The sequence below is a fragment of the Terrapene carolina genome, unplaced genomic scaffold (assembly GCF_002925995.2).
Source record: "Terrapene carolina triunguis isolate 2854851 unplaced genomic scaffold, T_m_triunguis-2.0 Scaffold69, whole genome shotgun sequence".
In the NCBI taxonomy this organism is placed as follows: domain Eukaryota; kingdom Metazoa; phylum Chordata; order Testudines; family Emydidae; genus Terrapene; species Terrapene triunguis.
In genome coordinates, this window is record NW_020664420.1 from 51,979,747 (window position 1) to 52,003,574 (window position 23,828).

The 23,828-nt window shown below is 43.6% G+C and overlaps 1 protein-coding gene across 1 annotated transcript in view; it reads right to left on the reverse strand.

Annotated features, from left to right (window-relative positions):
* Window positions 1-23,828, reverse strand: part of MCTP1 (multiple C2 and transmembrane domain containing 1) — a 451,536-nt gene that overhangs the window by 14,833 nt on the left and 412,875 nt on the right. The window lies entirely within an intron of this gene.

Below are 23,828 nucleotides of genomic sequence, written 5' to 3' on the forward strand. Positions count from 1 at the left end.
CCTATGCTGCTATCGTCTATTAACATTCCAATTAAATGTATAGCCTGTTAGGACATCCTGGTACACCCACAGCACAGCAGGTGCAGTCTCCCCAGACAAACCTGTGTGCACTATTTAGCAGCAGACAGATGTGTGTTTAAATTGTTGAGGTCACTGGTATGTCTGACAATCATTCCACTGAATTTAGCCAATGAGCACACACCCTCTTCCCAGGAGAGGTGGCATTCTGTATGGTAGTTTGGTTACTTCCTTAGCCAGATTTCCAAACTGTATTGGATTTTGATTCATAGAGCCATTACTTTATCTACATAAGAAGATTCCAGGATTGTCACTCTGTGTTGTCACTCTGAAGTGTAGAACATCCGTGTTGTTGTAGCCACGTTGGTCCCAGGATATTAGAGAGACAAGGTGGGTGAGGTAATATCTTTTATTGGACCGACTTCTGTTGGTGAGAGAAACAAACTTTCAAGCTCACACAAAGCTCTTCTTCAGGTCTTGGAGAAGAGCAGCTCTGTGTAAACTCAAAAGCTTCTCTCTCTCACCAACAGAAGTTGGTCCAATAAAAGGTATTACCTGACCCACCTTGTCTCTGTACAGTCAGTGTGAAGCAATGGAAATAGCTACAAGCATGGTTGAGAGTTCTTGTTTTGTTCCGAATATCACCAGGTTCAATCATCACAGATTTGCAGTCCGTGGCCATCCAATTTTTAAGTTCTCAGCCATTTTTGTCTTTTTTCCACTTTATAATATATGGAGATATACCTATCTCATAGAACTGGAAGGGACCCTGAAGGGTCATGGAGTCCAGCCCCTTGCCTTCCCTAGCAGGACCAAGTACTGCTTTTGCCCCAGATCCCTAAATGGCCCCCTCAAGGATTGAACTCTCAATCCTGGGTTTAGCAGGCCAATGCTCAAACCACTGAGCTATCCCTCCCCTCCATGAATTATGAATTATACCCATGTGACAGCATGCACCTAGTGTTAATATAAAGGTCTAATTAAGTATACATCCAATTTCATTATCTTTTTCAACTTTTAAGATCCTTTGATCAATTTTTTTTTTTTTTTTTGTGAAATGACCAAAACAGGATGACCATTTGCCTCTGAAAACTAGGAATCATCCCTTACAAGTCCTTTTCATGCTGATGGTTTTACTAAATTTTGTCTGTGTTTTTTGCCTCCTGAAGGAACCGTTAGTCAGCGGAACAGATTAAACTGACAACAAGTAGGCTAAGCAGATATGCACCTGAAGGACTACTCACAAGGTACATCCCGTGTTGATACTCTGTTCCGTCCCCCCAGGAGATCTCCCCAAGAATCCTCACCCAGTAGCCACATAGCATCAGATCCATATGGAGTCAGATTCTACCACTGAAAAATGCTGCATGTAACGACTCTACCACTACAGTGGCTAAAAGTCATTTTCCCCTGGCCTTTCTCAGAACATACGTGATTCAGAGGTTTGATAAATAGGCCAAAAATTTACTAATGGATTGATTCACTGTCATCCTGCCTATAATGTATTTTCTTAGAAGCGTTCTATTTAAAAAGATGCTTTTCAGGGTTAGCAAAGTTTTGAAAAGCAAAATGTTTGGATAGAAATTTTTTACTTTAAAACTTCTTCCATTACAAAGTACATACTAACGTGGTCCCCTATGAATGAAGTAATTACTCTTTATATATTGTATCTGACCCAAAACCACAGTAGGTAATGGAATTGCTCTGTGTTGCAGTCTAATATCTCTTACTTTTTCCACTAATGTTCAATAGTTTGAGAGTAGAAAATGCATTGGTATATTTCTTATAGTGTCATTTTTGCTTTTTTCCTTATAAACCAGCTTGGATGAGAGAAATATCTAGTGTTTAAACATCCAAAGGTTCTCTAGTGACACTGGTTCAAAAACTGCAGTGTCAAGATTTCTTCTAAAGATGTTAAAAGAATTGAGGCACAAAAGATGGGTTGCCTGTAATGCAGCAATCATATGAGGGATATATATGACAAAACTATTTCTAATGATTCAGTATACTCTAAAAGCTGTAAATACCAGGGGATGCAAAACATGCAAGTCATTCTGAATCCACTAATAAGAGTCAAATTGTATCCTCAATTCATTTGTGAGGTTAATAACCATATTGCTGTTAGTTCAAATAATGTATTGATCAAGCAAAAATGAAAACAGTGGTACCTTTAGCCCACCCAACAATACAGAAGTCTGTTTTTGAAGTTTTTTTGTTGAAGTATGCCTACTTTTATCTGTTAATGTCCGGGGAGATTGAAGTGTTCTCCTATTGGCTTTTGTATGTTACCATTCCTGCTGTCTGATTTGTGTCCATTCATTCTTTTACGTAGAGACTGTCCGGTTTGACCAATGTACATGGCCAAACCCATTGCCTGCTCTGTCCCCATATCTACTCTAGCGACACCGGAGGACTCAACCACATCCGCCACACCATCAGGGACTCATTCACCTGCACATTTACTAATGTGATATATGCCATCATGTCCCATATGATATCATGCCCCTCTGCCATGTACATTGGCGAAACTGGACAGTCTCTACATAAAAGAATAAATGGACACAAATCAGACATCAGGAATGGTAACATACAAAAGCCAGTAGGAGAACACTTCAGTCTCCCTGGACATTCTATAACAGATTTAAAAGTAGCCATCCTTCAACAAAAAAACTTCAAAAACGGACTTCAAAAAGAAACTGCAGAACTAAAATTCATTTGCAGATTTAACACCATTAATTTGGGCTTGGATAGGGACTGGGAGTGGCTGGCTCACTACAAAAGCAATTTTCCCTCTCTTGGTATTGACACCACCTCATCAGTTATTGGGCGTGGACCACATCCAACCTTATTGAATTGGCCCTGTCAACACTGGTTCTCCACTTGTAAGGTAATTCCCTTCTCTTCATGTGCCAATATATTTATGCCTGTATCTGTAATTTTCACTCCATGCATCCGAAGAAGTGGGGTTTTTACGCATGAAAGCTTATGCCCAAATAAATCTGTTAGTCTTTAAGGTGCCACCGGACTCCTCATTGTTTTTGTGGATACAGACTAACACGGCTACCTCAGATACATGAAAAGAAATCTGTTTTTTAATATAGTAGGAAACAAATAAACCACACTTCAGCCACAGCTGCTTTCTGCTCTTTATACTGTATGTAGTTTTGCTTCTTCAGTTTACATTCTCAGATGCTGCTTTCATTATAAATGTATCTTGATTCATAATCAAATTGTGTGAGAAAAGAATTATAGCTATGTAATAAAAACAATGCCCTTTGTGACGTCTCCAAAACTCAGCAGGGATTACTTTAGGAGATCCTGAGGCTATTTTTCTTTACAAATATTTTACAAGACAAACTTGTACCATTTTTGAAAGCATGTCTGTTCTAAATTATTCCCTTAAAAAAAAAAAAAAAAAAAGACACAATCACCGTTCCTTCCCCCCATCTTCTGAGCTTAGAGGAAATTTGTTGACATATTCTGAGGCAGGCATAGACAAAACAGCACAGGAAAGATGAGGCGGTCAGAAGGATCAGGGTTCGGCTTTGCTTAAACTAATTCCACATGCCCCTGCTCCAAAGATTTGTAGAGAAAATAATCTGGGATAGGGAAAAGCTGCACATATTTTTTTTCCAGTAAGATGCTGTGTTAGCAAATAGAACATATGAGCCACCTTCAGAGAACCAACGTCCTTAATAATCCATTTTTCAAACACTACTGGCATTTCCTTTCCAGACAAAGATGGACTGTGACGGGAATCAATTTGATCGTTTATGTGGCTACAATTGCCAAGTTTCTGGAAATAATTGCTATTTAAATACTGGATAAAATTTATGATATGAAGCCAACAACAGTTTTATTACTATTTAATTTCTATGATTTGTTTGTTTGCAGTAGGCTTAAGGTAACTCAAAAAGCAAGATGTTTGGCGAGGGATGGGTTTAAGAATAAACCACAAAAAATGTCAAATTAATGTTGGTCTGACTTGAATTCGCAAAAGGAAGGGAATTCAGAGTAAGGATTGAGATTGTCTTCTCATAAATTGTGGTTTACAGTGGATATACTGCCTGACAAATAAAACCACTTGGCACTGATACAGTGATTTTCAACCCTCTCTCTATTTTAGATATAGTGAATCTGAGGAAGAAAGTTAAATGATTTCTCCCAGATCACATTGCTGATCCTTATGAGAGACAGACAGAATATAACCCTGCTCACCTGCGTCTCATGCCCTACCACTGGACCATACTTGCAATAGCATGCCGCAATGCAGTGATTTAAGAAAAGAGTAACAGCTCTAGCACCATTTTTGGGGAGTTAAAGGGCAACCCAGAAGCATGTATTTTAAAAAAGGAAAAGGGGCAAAAATAAAAAGGATTCTTCACTCATGTTGCTGTGAATCAGGAGTAACTCTACTGAAGTTAATTGACTCAAACATATGAAGAACTGGTTTTAAGTGACAGAACATTTTAAAGGTAGAAATCAAAGCTCTGAATAGTTTACAGTGGATAAATGCCCTAGACATAGATGTAACTTGACTAACTGGAAGGAGTGGGGCAGTTTTGGAAACAAGACAGATGGGTGAAGTTGGAGGGCAGGGGGAAGAATCACAAGTGGAAGTAGGTAGTTTCTAAGTTTTTAGGCAGTGCCGTGGTGGGGAGCAGGAAGACAGAGCATCCCTCATTTCCTGAGCCTTTCTTCCCACCTGCTCCCTCAGGATAAGGAGCAGCAAGGTGTGTATTGGGTGGTTATTTGTACAAAGGCTGAAGCTGACTAGCCTGTAATAGATAAACCAGGAGAAGAGGAAACTAAGCTATCAATGGTAGAAGACCAGATATGAATCTTCTCATTGTACCATATGGAGTTTTTTCTAACCTATCCCAGGGTTGTAAAGACAAACATTTAATTCTTTGCCTCTGTCCCAGTGAATTACCAGTTACTGCACATCAGTAGGGACTCAACCTCTGACCTTCAGCACTAAAACCAAAGGTCTCAATAATTTGAGATGAGGAAGAACTACTTTAGCAGTAGGAATACCATCTGCAAAATCATACCCAGCAGCCCCATTCCAAGTCATGCGTCTCCCCATCAATATACACTGCCTTTACAAGGTTTCAGAGTCGACTGCTTCTCCCTATGAGGAGTTTCTCATCTTCTCTGCAGATAAGAGTGATTAGATTTGGGTCAGTCTCAGTAGTAGAGTAGATGCAACATCAAAACAGAAGGAATCACATGCAGTGCCTCCCCTGACTGAGTTTCAACCAGTCTCACAGTTGAAATGCACTGGGAAATGTCCATTCAGCCACCTGTGAATTAGACCCATGTCAGTTGGGAATGCCTTAGTCCTTTATTGGCAGGAATTGTTAATGCTTCCCTTAGGGAGGTCAAACTGGCAGCTATTGTTAAACACTATGCTATGGCCTGGCCCTGGCTCATAAAAACTGACACTAGGTATTAACAACCTCACAATTACCTGCCAGACTGTAACCCCTGATTTCTGGGGAAGATCACTGAGAAGGTGATAGCAGGCCAACCCCAATAGTATTTGATTTTCTCCAGTTTTTCTAAACCAGTATCAGTTGGGCTTCAGACCTGGGCATGGCACACAGATGATTCATTAGTGTATCATTTCCTCCGGGAAATGAGAAGAAGTCAGACATCCACAATGATACTACTAGATCTAAGCAGGCTTTGATGCTGTGGGTGCTGCTGATTTGTCCCCGGGACCTGATGGGGCTCATAAATGATCTGGAACTGGTTTCATTCATTATTTTTGTAGTGATCTCAGAGGCTTAGGATGTTTTAATTGCTCTTCTTCCTTACACTTGTCACCTGGGGAGTACCATAATGGTGCAATTTTGTCATCCTTATTAACAAGTAAGTGACGAGATTGAGAGATTCTTTCAATGGCAGTTGAGGTGTTTAACAATTCACAGAATCCAGTCCTTAATCTCCTAGCTAGTGATATCCCACGTCCTGGTCCTTTTTCACAGCAGCTAGTTGGATCCTGAAGAGAGAGATGGGGTACCAGTATGTGCTCCCCATTTTGAGCAAATCTTGTAGTTTCCTAATCTTAATCATGTAAAGGGAATGCAGATACTGGGGGGAAGGGAGACTTATTATATTGTAATTTATTTTACGTATTACATAATACATTATAGTCATTCTGAGAGAGACTTATATCATGAAGCAACGTTCTGGACTTCCCAAGCCAGCCCTTTGGAGTCTACTGTTATATGAAAGGCCAAGGTCTACTGATGTTATGGAATGGGAAGGTCCTGAATCATAGGTTGTCTAACTCAGCCAAGAAATATGAAAAAGCAGAACCTTACAATAGTCATTACCTATCATGAAAATGAACCATTGAGACAAACAATAATCAGAGCTTGATTTTCAGATTCTGGCCTCCACTTGTGCATTACAACTTTTCACAATCTCATCAATGACTGCACTTTTGGTGTACTGACACCTGTATGCAAAAATGCCAAATGTTTGACCTGCAAATTCCATTTGCTAACATAATTCTGTATATGCCAATTCTACTACTTGCATCTACAGATATTAGTGCACAAATAGTATGTGCATGCACAGTTGCGTGCCTTACTGAAAGTCAAAACTGGGGGGCAAAAGGCCAAATGACTATTAACAACACTTTATGGAGAAAAGGATATTTGTGGTTATCAGTTATTAAAGTAAAACAAGGTTACTAACTAATAAGTGTTCAATATTAAAAACTGCAGAAACTAGGCAAGAAACAATGTAAACATACAGATAAAACACTGTAGAGTCACTGTTTATGAAGACACCATGACTGTGAGCATGAACATTATCACAATCTGCTCTGCCTCAAACATACCATGCAGAGCTGATAAAAAACATTTTGAATCTTCTGTTGTGTGTGACTTTTTGGCATTTCTACCCATGTTACAAATTAGACTTTTTACGTGTGAACTGCTGCTATAATAGAATATAAATATAAATTTAACCAAATTAAGTCAAGAGCTACACTGATAATCTAAGGAAACACAGGCAACATTAAAATCTATATATTGTAAAAAAAGAACATTATAAAGACAATTTTCACTTATCTTAAATATAAAGATTTTCTTTTCAATTTCTTTATTTTCTCTCTGCTCCTTCCCCTCCCCCCCACTGTTACCAAATACAATTTAAATCTTTTCCTTCATGATCTTACTTTCATTGTATGCTTTAATTCAAAAGAGATACCACTCCAGATACAATACAAAGACATTAAAGCAGTAGTGCCAATTAATAGTCTGACATGCCATTTTACTGAGAAGCCATCTAGTGGGAAAAGAATAATCCACTTAAATTTTGACTGAATAATGGAAACATTGGCCGATTTTGGTGAACATGACATATTTATGAACTACTGTTTTCAAAAATATTCTAAAACAAAATGATGCTTCAAGAGGACAGCAGGTTTATCTGTTGCTTGCATAAATACTTAGTTCCTTATGTTTCTAGCAGTCTATTGTGGGGTAAATTATTGGGAGAAAGGGAATCTATCAGGCATGCCTCCTGAAAGTGCAAGATTGAAAATCCTGAGATTTTCCTTTTGGCTGACCTTTTCCTTTTTAAATGGGAAAAATAAAATCCTGTATTTTAAGTGAAACTGAATCATGCTGGAACTGAAAAACTATTTTCTTTGTGGCCTGCCTGTATAGTATTCTTTTCTTTTTAGTCTAGTCAACATCACTTTCACAAAGGAGAAAGTCCCACATAGACTAAGACTCAGGTCAGAGGCCTAAGGTTAGGCCAGTGTGCTGTCAGGTCAGTTATTGGCCTAACTTTTTAAAATTTTCAAAAGCAGATTTGTTGTCCATGGGAATATGGGGTATATGTAGGTCTCACTATATTCAAGAATATTATTGTCACCAAGTTGGAGGACAATCTTTTTTGTATCTTAAATGCTTGTCAGGCTGTAAAATGATTGGGATTAAATAACAAAGATATATAATAATTTGTTCTGGTTTTTGTTTGTACTGTGTGTTTTTGTGACCATAGAACAACAATTAGCCACAAATGGGAAAATCTAACACACCAGCAGGATATTCCATCAGCCCTGCGAAGCTACAGTACAGCTGTCAGCTACAGTAAGACAATTTAAACTTGTACCCATCCTATCTAGATACTTGCCCCAGGACTGTAGTATCTGAGTGTCTCACAACTCCCCTGTGAGGCAGTGAAGTATTATCCCCATGTTACTGATGGGAAATTACGGCAAAGAGAATAAGTACATTTCCCAAGATCACCTAGAGAGTGTAGAAATTGAACCCAGATCTCTTGATTCCCAAGCTTGGTCTTTAATCAGAAGGCTAGTCCATCCCAAGTTCAAATAGTTCCCCCTCTCCTTAATACCTTTGGTAGTGGATCATCTCTTTGCTTGTGTCAGCTCTGGGCATTCTTCCATAGCACTCCGAAGAAGCCTCAAACCCTGGCATTCTGGGGTATCACTAATGGGTTGTCTTCAATACTTATTTACATTGAGTTAGAACCCAGCCTTGAGGAGCTGCATTAATGAGCGTGACTTGTCCCTGTCTACACTGATGACTAAGTTTCAGTTAACGTTGTGTCAGTTAACATAACTCCTCAAGGTTTTGTTCTAGTGTGATGTACATTTTTAGCAAAGACAAACTGTAAAAGTAAAACCACAAAGGAATCACAATTTAAAACAGGCAACAACAGATCTTGCCAATGTTATTGGAAAGACATCTACTTCCTCTGGGAAAGGCCCTTGATGTTGGACAGGCTGGAAGCAATGTAGGGAGAAGAAAAAACACAGAAATTCCCCCTGAACATTTCTTATGAAGATAAGGGGATTGGAAGAGCGTTGAGGAGCCAGAAATGGAAACTCAAAAAGGATCGGGGGTTAGATAAGCATATGAACTTTTGGATGCTTATCCAAACCAGACCTCCAAGACTTTTGAGATTCAACCTTCATTAACAAGACTATTCAATAAAAAATAATGAACTGTTTGATACTGAAAATTTAAAATAATTTTCAATAACTTCTTTATTCATAAGAGTCATTTTTCAATGTACGTCTCTACAGCGCTCCACTCTATAAAGAGGGCTGATTATGTAGTTCTGCTGGAATTATGTTAATTTATCATTTTAATCGTAATTATGAAGTAGATTGGCTCAAATATAGTAGATGTAAAAGTTAGACTGATGTTTCAGTTTAGACCACGGAACGTAATTTTCATTTTCTCTTTGAAAACATTAGGATAAACAAGTTCACAGATATAGAACCTAAATAGTCAAGATCATCTTCATCGTACAGATTTATGACATTTTAACTCAGTGTCAGACTATGCTTTGAAAATTTATTTTGTTTTGAAAGTCCTTGTCAATAAGATATTATGATGTTATAACTCTCTCTTGAGTCCAACTAAATAAACAGAGATGAAGATTTTAGGCTAAATTATAGCTAGACCTGCACACCCAAGAGAGGGGCGTCTAATAGAGAGCTACTGTAAATGCTGCTGCTGCTGCTGCCTCAGAGCTGCAGCTCCAGGAAGGATGCACCAGAGAGAGGAAAGCTTAAAAGATGCTACCACTGCTGCAACAGCGGTCACCCAGATAGACTTACTTGCTCAACAACAGATACCAGAGAGAGGAACCTATAAATCCTGGCTCCTTTCTAATCAGTGTCTAGACCCTATTGCTCCAAGTGCCTCACTGCTATGGTTGTTTCACAGTTATTTCCACCCACCCACCCATACACACCACCTTTTTTATTGGATTAGGTCAATGATGTTTTGATTCTTAGCTGCTGAAATTATTTGCTTTGACCTTTTGATTCCTAAAAATACTAAGTGACAGGGAATTTCCCGCCCCCCCCCCCTTGATTTTAATTGTAAGTTACCTGGACGTGGTCACAGAGAGCATACTGTACTCGAGGGCTCTAAACACATCTCCCCTACAGAGACCAGGTTAGCTATTGTATATACAGTATCTGAGGGAAAATAACATAGGCCATACTTAGAAGATAGGGGATTCTATCCTGGGAAGCAGTGATTCTGAAAAAGATTTGCGGTCATGGTGGATATCAGCTGAACATAAGCTCCCTGAGTGACACTGTGGCCAAAAGAGCCAATGTGATCCTGGGATGCATAAACAGGGGAATCTTGACTAGGAGTACTTGGGCACTGATGCCACCACAGCTAGAATACTGCAAGTTCTGGTGCCCACAATTTAAGAAGGCTGTTGATAAATTAGAGAGGGCTCAGAGAAGAGCCATGAGAATTATTAAAAGATTAGAAAACCTGTGTTATAATGGTAGACTCAAACAGATCAATATGTTTAGCTTAAAGAGAAGGTTAAGGGTGTAGGTATCTAAATGGGGAACAAATGTTTAATAATGGGCTTTTTAGTCTAGCAGACAAAGGTATAACATGATCCAATGGCTGGAAGTTGAAGTTAGACAAATTCAGACTGAAAATAAGGTGTAAATTTGTAATAGTGATAGTAATTAACCATTGGAACAATTTACCAAGGGTAGTGGTAGATTCTCCATCAACGACAATTTTAAATCTATATCGGCTGTTTTTCTAAAAGATCTGCTCTAGGAATTATTTTGGGGACATTCTATGGCCTGTGTTATACAGGAGGTCAGACTAGATGATTACAATGGTCCCTTCTGCCTTGAAAGATATGAATCTATTCCCCTGAACAAGAATCTGTTGTTGCTGACCAACCAAAATGTTTTAGACACTTTTTTCAGTTTATTGATTTAATTTAATGTGACTTATCATGAAAAACCAGAGGGGGAAAAAAGACTACATTCCTGGGAGAATTATTTCTATGGATCAACAGTTCAGTTTAACACTACAGACCAGACCCTCAGCTGATATGTATCAGTGTAGCTGCACTGAAACCAAGACTGCTAAGCTGATTTACTATGATGAAGATCGAGCCCTAAAATTTTAAACTGAAAAGATCAGTCTCAAGTACTCGCTGCTAACGCAGATTCTTTGCATATAGTATTAAATACTGGGATTAAAGATATTGGCTTGATTCTTAGCTGGTGCTAATCGGTATAGATTCATTGAAACCATTCATTCTAAATAGGATTCTATAAAAACAGTATTAAAAGTAGTAACTTGGGAGTTCTGGGCTTCCTAGCTCATAATGAAAGTTCTAATGGTGGCAAAAACATCTTGGGAGAAGTTTTGAGACTGAATTTCAAAGCAGCAAATCGATCTTTACAGAGCCTACAACATTTTTACTAGAAGTTCAAGAGGTGATGGTAAATAAAGAGGTGAGTTTAGACCCTGAAGTGCAAGATGTACCACTATGATCATCTCTTCAGTTACCACCTCACAGAGATCTTATTTCTAGAGCAAAGATGGTTAACTAAGCGACCTTTGAGTGTATTGAATATATTTATTTCAAGGGATAATTAAATTATTCAAGCACGCTGCTGAAGATTAATGTAACTGAAGACAGAATTTCAGAAAAAGCACTACTGCTTCTATGAGTTCTCCTGATAAGGTTTAAGTTTGGCTAAAATATATTTTTATCCCCAGTTACAACAAGGAGAAGGGTGAATGAGTTGTGAGACATTAGAGGGTAGAGTAAAGAAATCCATCTATCTGTGCATTGTTAGCAGCATCTATCTCAGTGATACTCAGAGTGAGGCTTTCAAGCCACAGTGGCTCTTTAATATGTCTCATGCAGCTCTTTGCAGCACATATTAAAACACCGTGTGATTGAATATATAATACTACAATAAATGAAACAATGGAATCATACTATTACTGTGGCTCTTTTGGGTAAAGTTGATCTCTAATTTGGCTCCTGAACCACTGAGGTCTGAGTATCACTGATCTATCAACACTCTCGGGGCACTTTCAGCAAGGAGCTGGATGCCTGGACCAGAGATCCCAGGCTAAAATCCCATGATGTGCTGGGAGGAAGTGTCCCAGAGAGGGGTCTTAGGAGGCACACAGACTGCTTATTATCCACTATACCAGCTGACTGAGGGGCCAGTTAAGGAGCAGGTTGAAGCTACTTGAGTGAAAGGCTGCTGTAAGGGTTATCTTCTTGAGGCATTTCCCCTTCTGCTTATTGGCCTGTTTGTGCTAGGCATGGGGCACTAAAGAGTTACTGCCTGATCCCACTGCAGGACTTCAAAGGTTTGATAGGCTAGAGCTTCCACAGTGTTGAGACTCCATCCTAGAGCTGCCTGCCTATCTGCAAGGGAGTCAGAAAGGCTCAGTGAGACCCACGGATGCTCCATACTGGTCTGCCTGGTGATTCTATAGGACACTCCTCCAGGTCAGAGAGGCGCCTTGGGATAATCTTTCTTGGGAACAAAGCAAGCAGTCCTCTTCTACAAAGGAGGCCCTGCACTTCACACTGCTGAGTTTGTCTACTTTAAGGTCCTGGGGACAGGTAAGGCTAATCTGCCATAAGGAAGGAAGCAGGGGACAGAAGAGGAAGGAGATAGCAGACATGGAAAGGAATAAGTTTAAGGCAGATGGGAATGTTCTGAAGATAAAGCTGAGCCCTTCCCCTGTATTAAGTGACTGACACTATCTGACAATTCACGGTCAGGTGAAGGATCCAGCAAGAGCTGGCAGAAAAATGGGGTGAATTTTCATGAAAAAATTATCCCCTTTGTTTAGCTGGAAAACTTTGAAATTTAACATTTTTGGACTAGCTGCAGTTTCAACCATCAGTTTAGAATTATCAAGCCCACTGAATCTACAACCTTGAGGTACAGGCTCTCCTGTCACAATATGATGTTAATGTGTAAGTATTTCCAGGGTATTTTCTACATACATTATATCCTTCTCATGCTTCATCAGAAAAAATACACCTATTTTTCCATATTCATACAGGGCCCCAATGAATTAAAGTCTGAGTAAAAACTGATTAAGGTCTTTAGGATTTGAAGTACAAGTTACATTAAAATTTAAAAAAGGTGCTTACAAGCAAATATTTACATAAACATCTATTTGCTTCTTCAAATAAACAAACATTAAGCCATTATGACTTGCCAAAGCTTTGTGTATGTACAGTGTGTATACACTTATTACATTACAATACAAAACCTTGTAGAAAAACCTGCTAGGTTGTTTTCAGTCACCTTAGGTGAATTTGCTTTTGAGAGATGAATAATGAAACTCTCAGTTGAAGGGATAATGAATGTGAATGTTTCAGATGGCAGCACAAAAACTGTTAGAATTAAATGCAAACTCCACATGATTAGTGCAGCATTAAGAATGATAACTGAAAACCACAAATGGCAAAAAGCACACGAAATGTTAGGCTACTCTTGATAATGTTAACTTGCTACTTATGCAGCATTTTGGATCACTGATGATGATGATATAATATACTAAAGCAGGGGCTCTCAACCTTTTTCTTTCTGAGGCCTCCCCAACATGCTATAAAAATTCCACAGCCCAACAACTGTTTTTCTGCATATAAAAGCCAGGGCCGGCGTTAGGGGGTAGCAAGCAGGGCAATTGCCTGAGGCCCCATGCAACAGGGCCCGCCGAGAAGCTACATTGCTCAGGCTTCGGCTTCAGCTCCAGGTAACAGGGCTCATGGCCCCAGGCTTCAGCTTTCTGCCCTGGGCCCCAGCGAGTCTAATGCTGACCATGCTTGGAGGACCCCCTGAAACCTGCTCGCAGTCCCCCAGTGGTTGAGAACCACTGTACTAAAGCATACAGTCAGCAACATAAGCAGAAATCCAGTATACTGGAACAGAGTTGTATGTGTTTATATTTTATTTTCCCAGCTTTGAAAAGAAAATAAGAAATAAGCGGCACTACTCTGGTTCCCCATCACCTCTAGCTGCCCACTCTCCTGACCTCTGTGACAAGTCCACCATCCCCTTCCCAGAACTCTCTCTGATTTCATACTAAAATTTGAACATGGAGGTATGGATGTTTGGAGGGTTTCTGAAAGCTGTGAGGACTGGTGGGCCTGACAGCAGCAGAATGAAGGGAAACCAGAGGATTCCTAGTTTAGGGTTTTGAGTTTATCATACAGGGGAAGATTCTGGACGGTTTGGCAGATGAACTGCAAGCATGAGTGAAACAGTGGAAGAAGGGGTGAATTAAAAGAATTTGACAGTTGATGAAAGATATCATATTTGGATCACATTATACATCCAGTGGGCCCACCAGCCTTTGCATGCAGTGTCACTTTCAAGGCTGGAGGAAGACCAGCAGAAAGATCTCCAAACCGCTACATGTAATGATGTAATCTAAAAAGTTAAATCCTAATCTTCTTTTATTTCTACAAGTGCTTGTACAATCATATTTTGGCCCAGGATTCCACACGGGGGGAGAGTGGGGGCATCTGCTCTGAAGGCCTGGATGGGGATTTGTAGTGTTTCCCAATTATCTTTGACCTTGGCAACTGCTCCTCCCCTTCTGCAAGGTTGCCATCCCTGTGCAACTGAGGGAATGACACAGTACACAAAAGATGCAGTATTTTTACAATACTTTTTTTATTAAAATCCCCCTGGGTTTTGTCAGTGGAGGGGATGATTGGGCCCCTTTTTTTTCCAAAATAGAAAAATCCTGGCTTATTTTAGTGAGATTAACAAAAAGAAAACATCACCAGCCACAGTATGAATTCAATGACAGCTCTCATCTTCAACATTTGGCAGGCAGGTTTTGTATTATTTATTGTCTAGTAAATAAAGTTTAAATGTTTTTCAGCCTTGGTTGCAAACTATCTACCCGTTTGCAGTCCAACAACAGCAGGGAATAAAAGCTGTCATCATCTAATGTCTTTTTTCTCCTCTGTGTGCCTCTTTTCCATAGATTTCATTATTACTACTGGATCTGCACATGTTGTCATATCTAGGGCACAGCAGTACTAAGTAAACAGGGAGGAGAGATGTGAAATTTTTATCATCATTGAAACAACTGGTTGGGAGGATATACTGTATTCAACCTTTCCCAAAGAAAACAAAATCAGAGCAGGTGCTATTCCTCCAGAAAATGATCTGCACTTCTCTAGTCTGACAGTTTGAGATTAAATGCACAAACACCTCTGAGATGTTTATACTTCACTGCAAAATTGTTAGGAACAGACTGCTGAAAGCAACCCGATCAGGATTAAAATAGCTTTTTAAAAGGGCCAGATTTATATTACATGATTTTAGTAATATACAGAACAGTTCTAAGTTGATTGCTGTTGAAAATGTATTGATTATTCCTTGTTGTAACAGGATCACTTGTCCCTTTTAAACACTAGAGGCCCAGGGTAAGCCAACCTTAGTAACTAAGTAGGCACATATGAATGGGATCAGGTATTTCCCCTATAAGAGCAGTAGAAAGCTTCAGCCAGTGGGGGACGGAGGGGGGAGAGGGGAGGGCGAGGTGCTTTGGGAGAGAACCAGAAGAAGCTGTGGCAGAAACTTCGGAAGAGCTGCAGTGAGGTAAGGTTTGGGCCTGGAAGTCAGAGAGCTAGCGATGGCTGAGGGCCAGGGAGAGTGGACTCCACATGAGTAGAAAAAGACCCCAGTCAGGTAGCACTGTTAGTGGCCTGCCAAAGCAGGGAAGAGCTCCAAAGAGCAGACTTGGGGGGAAGAAGAGAAGCCCCAGGACTTTGGTGTTTTATGCCAATAAATTAGACAATAAGGGGCATTATTGATCAAAAAAAACCTGTCTATAGTTTATTTAAGGAAGCCCATTATGGGGGAAACCGAGGCAGGGCTGCTGCAGAGCAGCCTCAGGCCACAAGGGGGTACTGGGGAGATGGCCTGCCGTACAACACTCATGCAGTATGTTGGGGGCACAATTGTGAGCCAGGAGGTGGTGCTGGAAGATGTGATGGTTAGAAATATTGATAACTAGGTATCTGATGACTGAGAATCTTTTGGTGGTTTTCTATGCAAAGAACATGCAAGACAAGCAAGTGCTAATGTGAAACCTGCGGTTGTAGCATACAACTTGACCAGTAACAGGGCAGTGTAGGAGAGAGGTTCTCTGTCTGAAGGACATTCTGGCCAATTTCAGTCAATGAGACTTTTGCCATTAACTTCAATGGAGCCAGGATTTTACTCTACATTTAGATTAACAGAAAAGGGCTTAAATCCAGTACCTCTATGGTTACATTTACGCAGAAAACCAACAACAACAACAAGACAGCAAGTCTCAGAGCTCGGGTCAACTGACTCAGGCTCGTGGGGCTCTTGGTATGGGGCTAAAAATAGCAGTATAGACTTTCCTGCTCGGGCTGGAGTCCAGGCTCCAAAACCCGGGGATGGTAGCAGAGCCTGGGCTCCCACCTTTTTCAGGAATGTCTATGCTATTTTGAGCCCTGTATAGCACAAGGCCAGCAAGCCGAACTCAGCAAGGCTCTGAGACTCACTGTCATGGGGTTTTTTTGTTTTGGGGCCCTTTTTTTTTTTTTTTTTTTTTTTTTTTTTTTTTTTTGCTGCAGTGTAGATGTACCTTGTGGAAGCTCTCTTTGAAATGATTCTAGTTCCATGTGCAGGGCTATTAGGTAGTCTCACTGTACGGAGGACAAGATGGTGCAAAGAAAAGAGGGTTAAATTCATTAGGAAATGGGGAAGCTTTTTCCTCACTTAAATCAGTTAGTATATCAAAAGGATGGAAAGTAGCAAAAGTACCTGGTCTTTAAAAAAAAAATCGATGAAGTGGTCCTTGGAATTACAGCTCAATAAACCTTACATCAAGACCTGGTAAACTAGATAAAACAATTAAATACAGAATTATAAAAAAACCTAGATGGGCATGATAGATAAGGGACAAATAGTATGATTTTTAAAGGAAAACTGACGGTCTAATTTACTGCAGTTCTTAGAGCGTAAAGAAAAGAAAGGGGAAAGGAAAAACAATCGACAATTTATTTGGCCTTTTAAAAAGCCTTTCATGTAGTCCCTGACAAACGGGTATTAAAGTAACTAAGGAGTCAGGAGTGAGAGGTAAAATGCTTACTTGGGTTGGAAACTGGCTAAGAGACAAAACGAGAGTAGGAATATGTGGTCAATTTCTAACATTTCATAAGGTTAACAATAGAGTGCCACAAGATTCTCTATAACTAATTGTTATTAATACATTTATTAATGTGCTGGAAAAGAAATGAAGATTGAGGTAGCAAAATTTGCAGATGACAGAATTATTTAAGCTAGTCAATACCAGAGAACACTCTGAGGGACCTAACAAATCTAAACGAATGGGCAGCACGGTGGCAGATTAATTTCATTGTTGACAAATCAAATTATAATCAGGTATTATTATAATATTCTATAAATCAATTATATGCCATCACCTGGAATACTGTGTTCAAGTTCATCTTTAAAAAGGGCAGAAACAGAAAGGATGCAGACACGGGCAATGGAAACGATTAAAAGCACAGAGGAGAGACTGAAAAAAGACAGTTACCTTTTCCGTAACTGGTGTTCTTCGAGATGTGTTGCTCATGTCCATTCCGTATTAGGTGTGTGTGCTCACCACATGCACTGGTGCTGGAACTTTTCCCCTCAGCAGTATCCGTAGGGGACTGGCTCTAGCACCCCCTGGAGTAGCACCCACATGGCACAGTATAAGGGGCACCGCCGGCTCCCCCAACTCTCAGATCCTTCTTGCCGGAAACGCCGACAGTGGGGAAGGAGGACAGGTCATGGAATGGACATAAGCAACACATCTCAAAGAACACCAGTTACGGAAAAGGTAACTGTCTTTTCTTCTTCAAGTGCTTGCTCATGTCCATTCCATATTAGGTGACTCCCAAGCAGTACCCTTGGAGGTGGGTAGGAGTTCACGAACATGTAGATTGCAACACAGCTTTACCAAATCCAGTGTCGTCCCTGGCCTGCTGAGTGATGGCATAATGAGCGGTAAACATATGGACAGAGAACCATGTTACGGCTCTACAGATGTCCTGGATAGGAATGTGCACCAGGAAGGCCGCAGAAGATGCCTGAGCTCTCGTCGAGAGGGCTCTGATAATCGGTGGCAGCGGAACCTCCGCCATGTCATAACAGGTTCTTATGCACGAGGTGATCCAATTGGAAATCCTCTGTGAGGACACCGGGTGACCCTTCATCCTATCCACTGTAGCGATGAAGAGTTGAGTTGATTTACAGAAAGGCTTAGTACATTCTAAGTAAAAAAGTCAAGGCCCTCCGGACATCCAGGACGTGAAGACGCCTCTCTTCACTGGTCTTGTGCTGTTTGGGACAGAACTCTGGGAGGAAGATGTCCTGGTTCATATGGAAGGTGGAGACCATCTTTGGCAGGAAGGCCGGGTGGGGCCGCAACTGAACCTTATCTTTGTAGAAGACCGTGTACAGCGGTTCTGAGGTCAAGGCTTTAATTTCCAAGACCAATCTCGCCGACATCACCGCCACCAGGAACATGACCTTCCATGACAAATGAGAAAGGGAGCAGGACCCTAGCGGTTGAAAGGGCAGGCCAGTGAGTCTAGAGAGGACCAAGTTAAGATCCCACTGTGGGATGGGAGCCCGCTGTGGGAAGAGTCTCTCCAGCCCTCTCAAGAATCTGACTGTCATGTCATGGGAGAACACCATCTGTCCTTGGATCGGCGGGTGAAAAGCGGAGATGACCACAAGATGCACTCTAATGGAAGAGTGTGCCAGGCCCTGGTTCCTCAAATGGAGTAGGTAGTCCAGGACAGCCTGTATGGAGGAACACAAGGGAGAGATGCCCCATTCAGACGCCCAGCGGGAAAACCTCGTCCACTTGGCCAGGTAAGTCAGTCTAGTTGAGTGCTTCCTATTTTCCAGGAGGACCTGTTGGACTCCTGAACAGGTCCACTTCTCCGGGTTCAGCCACGCAGCATCCATGCTGAGAGGTGTAAGGACCCGAAGTTTGGGGTGTAAGAGCCAACTGTGGTCCTGTGACAGCAGGTCTGGTCAGTTGCACAGGGGCTAGGGAGGGGCCACCAACAGGCTCATGAGCGTGCTGAACCAGTGCTGGTGAGGCCACATCGGGGTGATCATGATAACCTGCGCCTGGTCTCTCTTGATCTTTGCCAGGGCCCTGCTGAGTGGAATCAGAGGGAACGCGTACATCAGGCTCCCTGACCATGACAGGAGGAAGGCATCGGAAAGGGAGTCCTTGCTCAGACCCTGTCAAGAACAAAACTTGTGGCATTTCCTGTTCTGTCTGGTAGTGAACAGGTCCACTTGGGGAGTTCCCCACTTTTGGAAGATCATACAGGCTACCTCTGGATGGAGTGACCACTCATGGTGAGAGAAGTCCCTGCTGAGCTGGTATGCCTGTGTATTCCTGACGCTGGGAAGATGACAAGCTTCCAGGTGGATTTCATGGCTGATACAGAAGTCCCATAGCTGGAGCACCTCCTGACAGAAAGCCGATGAGCGCACCCCCCCTTGCCTGTTGATGTAGAACATCGAGGCTGTGTTGTCCATCAGGACTCGTACTACCTTGCCCAACAGGTGGAGCAAGACGACTCCGCACGCCAGCCGGACTGCTCGGAACTCCTTGACGTTTATGTGCAACCGTGCTTTGTCTGGGGACCACATCCCCTGAGTCTGGAGGATGCCGATATGCACCCCCCAGCCAAGGTCTGAGGCGTTCAACACCAACTCGATGGAGGGGGGAGGGTTATCGAATGGAACCCATTCCAGGACTATTTTGCGGTTGGTTCACCACCGCAGCAAGTATCGATCTTTGGTAACTATCTTTTTCAGGGGGTCTTGGAACTGGGAATAGACTGTCACCAGCCATTGTTGCAGGGGCTGCATCCGGAGCCTGGCATGGCATTCCACGTAAGTGCACACTGCCATGTGGCCCAGCAGGCGCAGGCAGACCCTGACAGTAGTCAGAGGGAATGCAGAGACTTCTGCAATGAGGTTCGTCAACGTGTGGAACCTTTCTATCATTTCCAGGAATGCCCTGGTGCAGGTCGAGTTGAGGACCACTCCGATTAACTCTATCCTCTGCACTGGCAGTAACATTGACTTTTTGTCATTTACCAGTAGGCCCACAGCACGGCACGTAGACCTGGAGCTGCTCTTGATGAGCCAATTGTTGAGTTACGGGTAGATCTGGATACCCCGGCATCTGAGGTAAGCCACTACCACCGACATGCACTTGGTAAACACTCTCGGTGATGTCACCAGGCCGAATGGGAGGACCATAAACTGGTAGTGGTGGGGCCCCACCATAAACCAGAGGAAGTGTCTGTGCCCTTGAAAGATCGCTATGTGGAAGTATGCATCCTTCAAGTCGAGGGTGGCATACCAGTCTCCCGGATCCAGGGAAGGGATAATAGAAGCCAGAGAGATCATGCAGATCTTTAGCTTCTTTAGGTACTTGTTGAGGTCTCGCAGGTCCAGGACGGGCTGTAGACCGTCTTTGGAATTAAAAAGTACCGGAAATAGAACCCCTTGTTCCTGTACTCGAGAGAAGCCTCTTCCACCGCACCCAGCTGTAGTAACCCCTTTACCTCCTGCGCGAGGAGACTCTCGTGAGAAGAGTCCCTGAAGAGAGACAGGGGAGGCAGGTGAGGGGAGGGAGGTAGAAAGGAACTGGAGAGTACTGAGGACCCAGTGGTCCAAAGTTATAGTGGTCCACACCAGGAGGAAAGGGGAAAGGTGGTCGGAGAACACTGGGAAAGATGGATCCAGGGAACAGTCTGGTAGATCGCCCTCGGGCGCACCCTCAAATGACTGTTTGCCCCCCTGCTTATTACAGATCGAACCTGACTGGGCCGAGAGTGGAGGCAGGTGGCTTGAAGGGGTCGGGGCAAAAGAGGCAATGACGTTAAAGCGCTGTGTCAGCGGCCCTGCCGATAGGGTCCCTACCAGCAGGGTCGCTGATGGGGGAGGCAAAAGGGGCAGCACTTTAATGTGGGTTGCATAGGGGCGGGTACCGGCTTCTTATCAGTATGCTGTACCAGCCTGCACTGGCCCACTTTCACCCCTGCAAAAAAACCCAGGATTTTCAGGGTGGTGCAGGAGTCCCTGAGGCCATGCAACTTGCTGTCTGTTTGCTCCGCAAATAGGGCTCTGCCATTGAAGGGCAGGTCCTTCAATGGCTGCTGGGCCTTGGTGGATAATCCAGAGAGGACCAGCCAAGAGGCTCGCTGCATGGAGATAGCGGAAGCCATGGTGTGGGCAGCAGCATCCACAGCATCTGACGCTGCCTGGAGGGCTACCCTGGCTGCAGTTGTGCCCTCATAAAAGATCACTTGGAACTCCTTCTTGGAAGCCTTGGGGAGCAACTCTTCAAACTTGGCCATGGCTTGCCACATATTAAAGTCATATTGGCCAAGGAGAGATTGGTGGTTGGCCACTCTCAGCTGAAGGCTGGAAGACAAATAAACCTTACGTGAAAAGATATCCAGCTGCCTCAAGGCTTTATTTTTGGGCATGGCCCCAGCTTGTCCTTGCCTCTCCTTGAGATTAACCACCTCAACCAAAAGGAAATTAGGGACTGGGTGGGAGTATAAGTACTCGGGCCCTTTGGTTGGCATGAAGTACTTGCTTTCGCCCCTTTTAGAGATAGGGGCCAGGGAAGAGGGGATCTGCCACAGGGCATTAGTGATTTTGGAAACCCCTTCATGAAGGGGTAGAGCCACCCTGGCAGAAGCTGAGGATGTCAAACAGAGAGTCCGAGGGCTCTTCCAATTCCTCCGCCTGAAGCCCCAGGTTAGAAGCGACCCTCTTCAAAAGTTCCTGGTGCGCTTTGGCGTCATCCTGAGAAACTGGGTGAGGGGGCCCTGTTATAGCCTTGTCCAGCGACGACAAGGACGATGCTGGCACCGCGGGAACCTCCATGTCCATTGGTGGTCCAGCAGCTTGCTCCCCTGGGTCCTCCTGGACCTGTGGGGTCTTACCGCCCAGAAGCCTCGAGCACTGGAGGGGGACAGCATACCGAGGCTTCTGGCCTCTTCAAGGCTCCCGACACTGATCAGCCAGCCTGGGAAGGTTGGGTAAACCCACAAGCTTTCCACGGATACCATGGGCCGGCCACTGCGCTTGGGGCCCTGGGACAGGCTTCGGTGCTGATAACGTAGTCGGCACCACCGGTACTGGGGCTTGTCACACAGGCAAAGAACCTCGCTCCAAGCCAGAGCTACCAGTAGAGCGGTCGGTACCAGGTGACCAGGATCAGGCTGAGCGGTGGCTCTTGTCCAACCGGTGCCAGTTGCTGTGTCCCAAAGTTGACCTGTCCGGGCGAGACTGTCTTGGTCGGGCTCTCGGGGACTGATGGCATTCGGCGGATCTGCGTCGGATACCTGGCGATTCACACCTCACGCGTCTCGACCGATACAAGGACGTCGAACGGGACCGGGAGCTACTACAGGCCAGTTGCCGGGATGATTGTCCTGAGTACGGTGACCACCTTCTTAGAGACAGATGACGACGCCCCAGCGATCGGCGGTCTCTGATGTCCAATCAGTCCCAGGATCGGTACCGGGTCCTTGGAGATGGCCGGGGCTTGTCCCGGAGTTCTTGCCAGGTGGCGCATGCCTCAGAGGGTCTGCGCCAATCTACCAATGAGGTATGCCTTGAGTCCCTTAATTGGTGCTCCCGAATTGGGGATCAAAGAGGGCTCCGCTAAGCCTGCCTCATGACAGCTTCGGACAGGCGAACACCGGTGGGATTTCCCTCTCAATGGGGATCAGTACCGCTGCGGGTTTTCCCTGAGACTGGGGTACTGTGGGAGCCGGTGTGGGCGGCACCAGGAGTGTCAGGATCTCTTGAGTCGCTCGAAGAGCTTTGGGCGTTGACAGCACCTGAATCTGGCTAGGGCCTGTACTGCTATCCGGGGTCACAGACAAAGTGTGGGATGGGCTGCACCACTCGACTTGAGCGGGGGCCCGACTTCCCAAAGGGGGTGTTGAGCTGCCCAGCACAGGTCGTGGCTCACCACAGCCCTTTCCTGTCCCTTACGGGCGGTAGGAGATCTTCCCCTCAGTCTTTTTCGGCTTCTTCTCCAGAGCCGTGGCGGGGGACCGCTGCCGGCTCATGGACGGCACCAGTGGAGCACTGCACACAGAGGCCATGGTGCTCGGTGCAGAGTCAGACTGCTGCTCTGGTGTCGGAGTGAGTGCCGAATCCATTAGGAGCGCTTTCAGACGGATATCGCCCTCCTTCTTCGTCCTAGGTTTAAAGGACTTGTAGATACAGCACTTGTCACTTATGTGCCCTTCGCCTAAGCACCTTAGGTAGCTGTGGATCACTGACGGGCATAGGCTGTTTGCAGCCATCACAGGGTTTAAAGCCGAGGACCGGGCATGCCCCATCCCCCTGCTGAGCCCTGTTTGGGACTAATGAAGTGTTTGAGAACTACTTACTAAGGGTAACTAAGAAACTACTAACTATATACAACTATATTACAGGTTTTCAAAGTTCACAAGAACAGAAAATGAAACAACACCAGCCGAAGCAGCAGATGTTCCAGCGCTGTCACTGGCGGCAAAAAGGAACTGAGGGTGGTGGGAGCCGGCGGCGCCCCTTATACCGCACCATGTGGGCGCCACTCCACACGGTGCCAAAGCGGTCCTCTACGGATACTGCTGAGGGAAAAACTTCTGGCAGCAGTGCATGTGGCGAGCACACACACCTAATATGGAATGGACCTGAGCAAGCACTCAAAGAAGAACATTGGGACATTTTAGTTTAGAGAGGAGATGAATGAAGGACACAATCAAGATATACAAAATAATGAATAATTTAGTGAAAGTAAACTGGGCACTCCTAGTTACTCCAATAATACAGTAAAAAAACCTCTCAATGAAACTGAAAGCTGATAAAAGACACTATTTTTCACACAATGTGTAATTAACCTGTG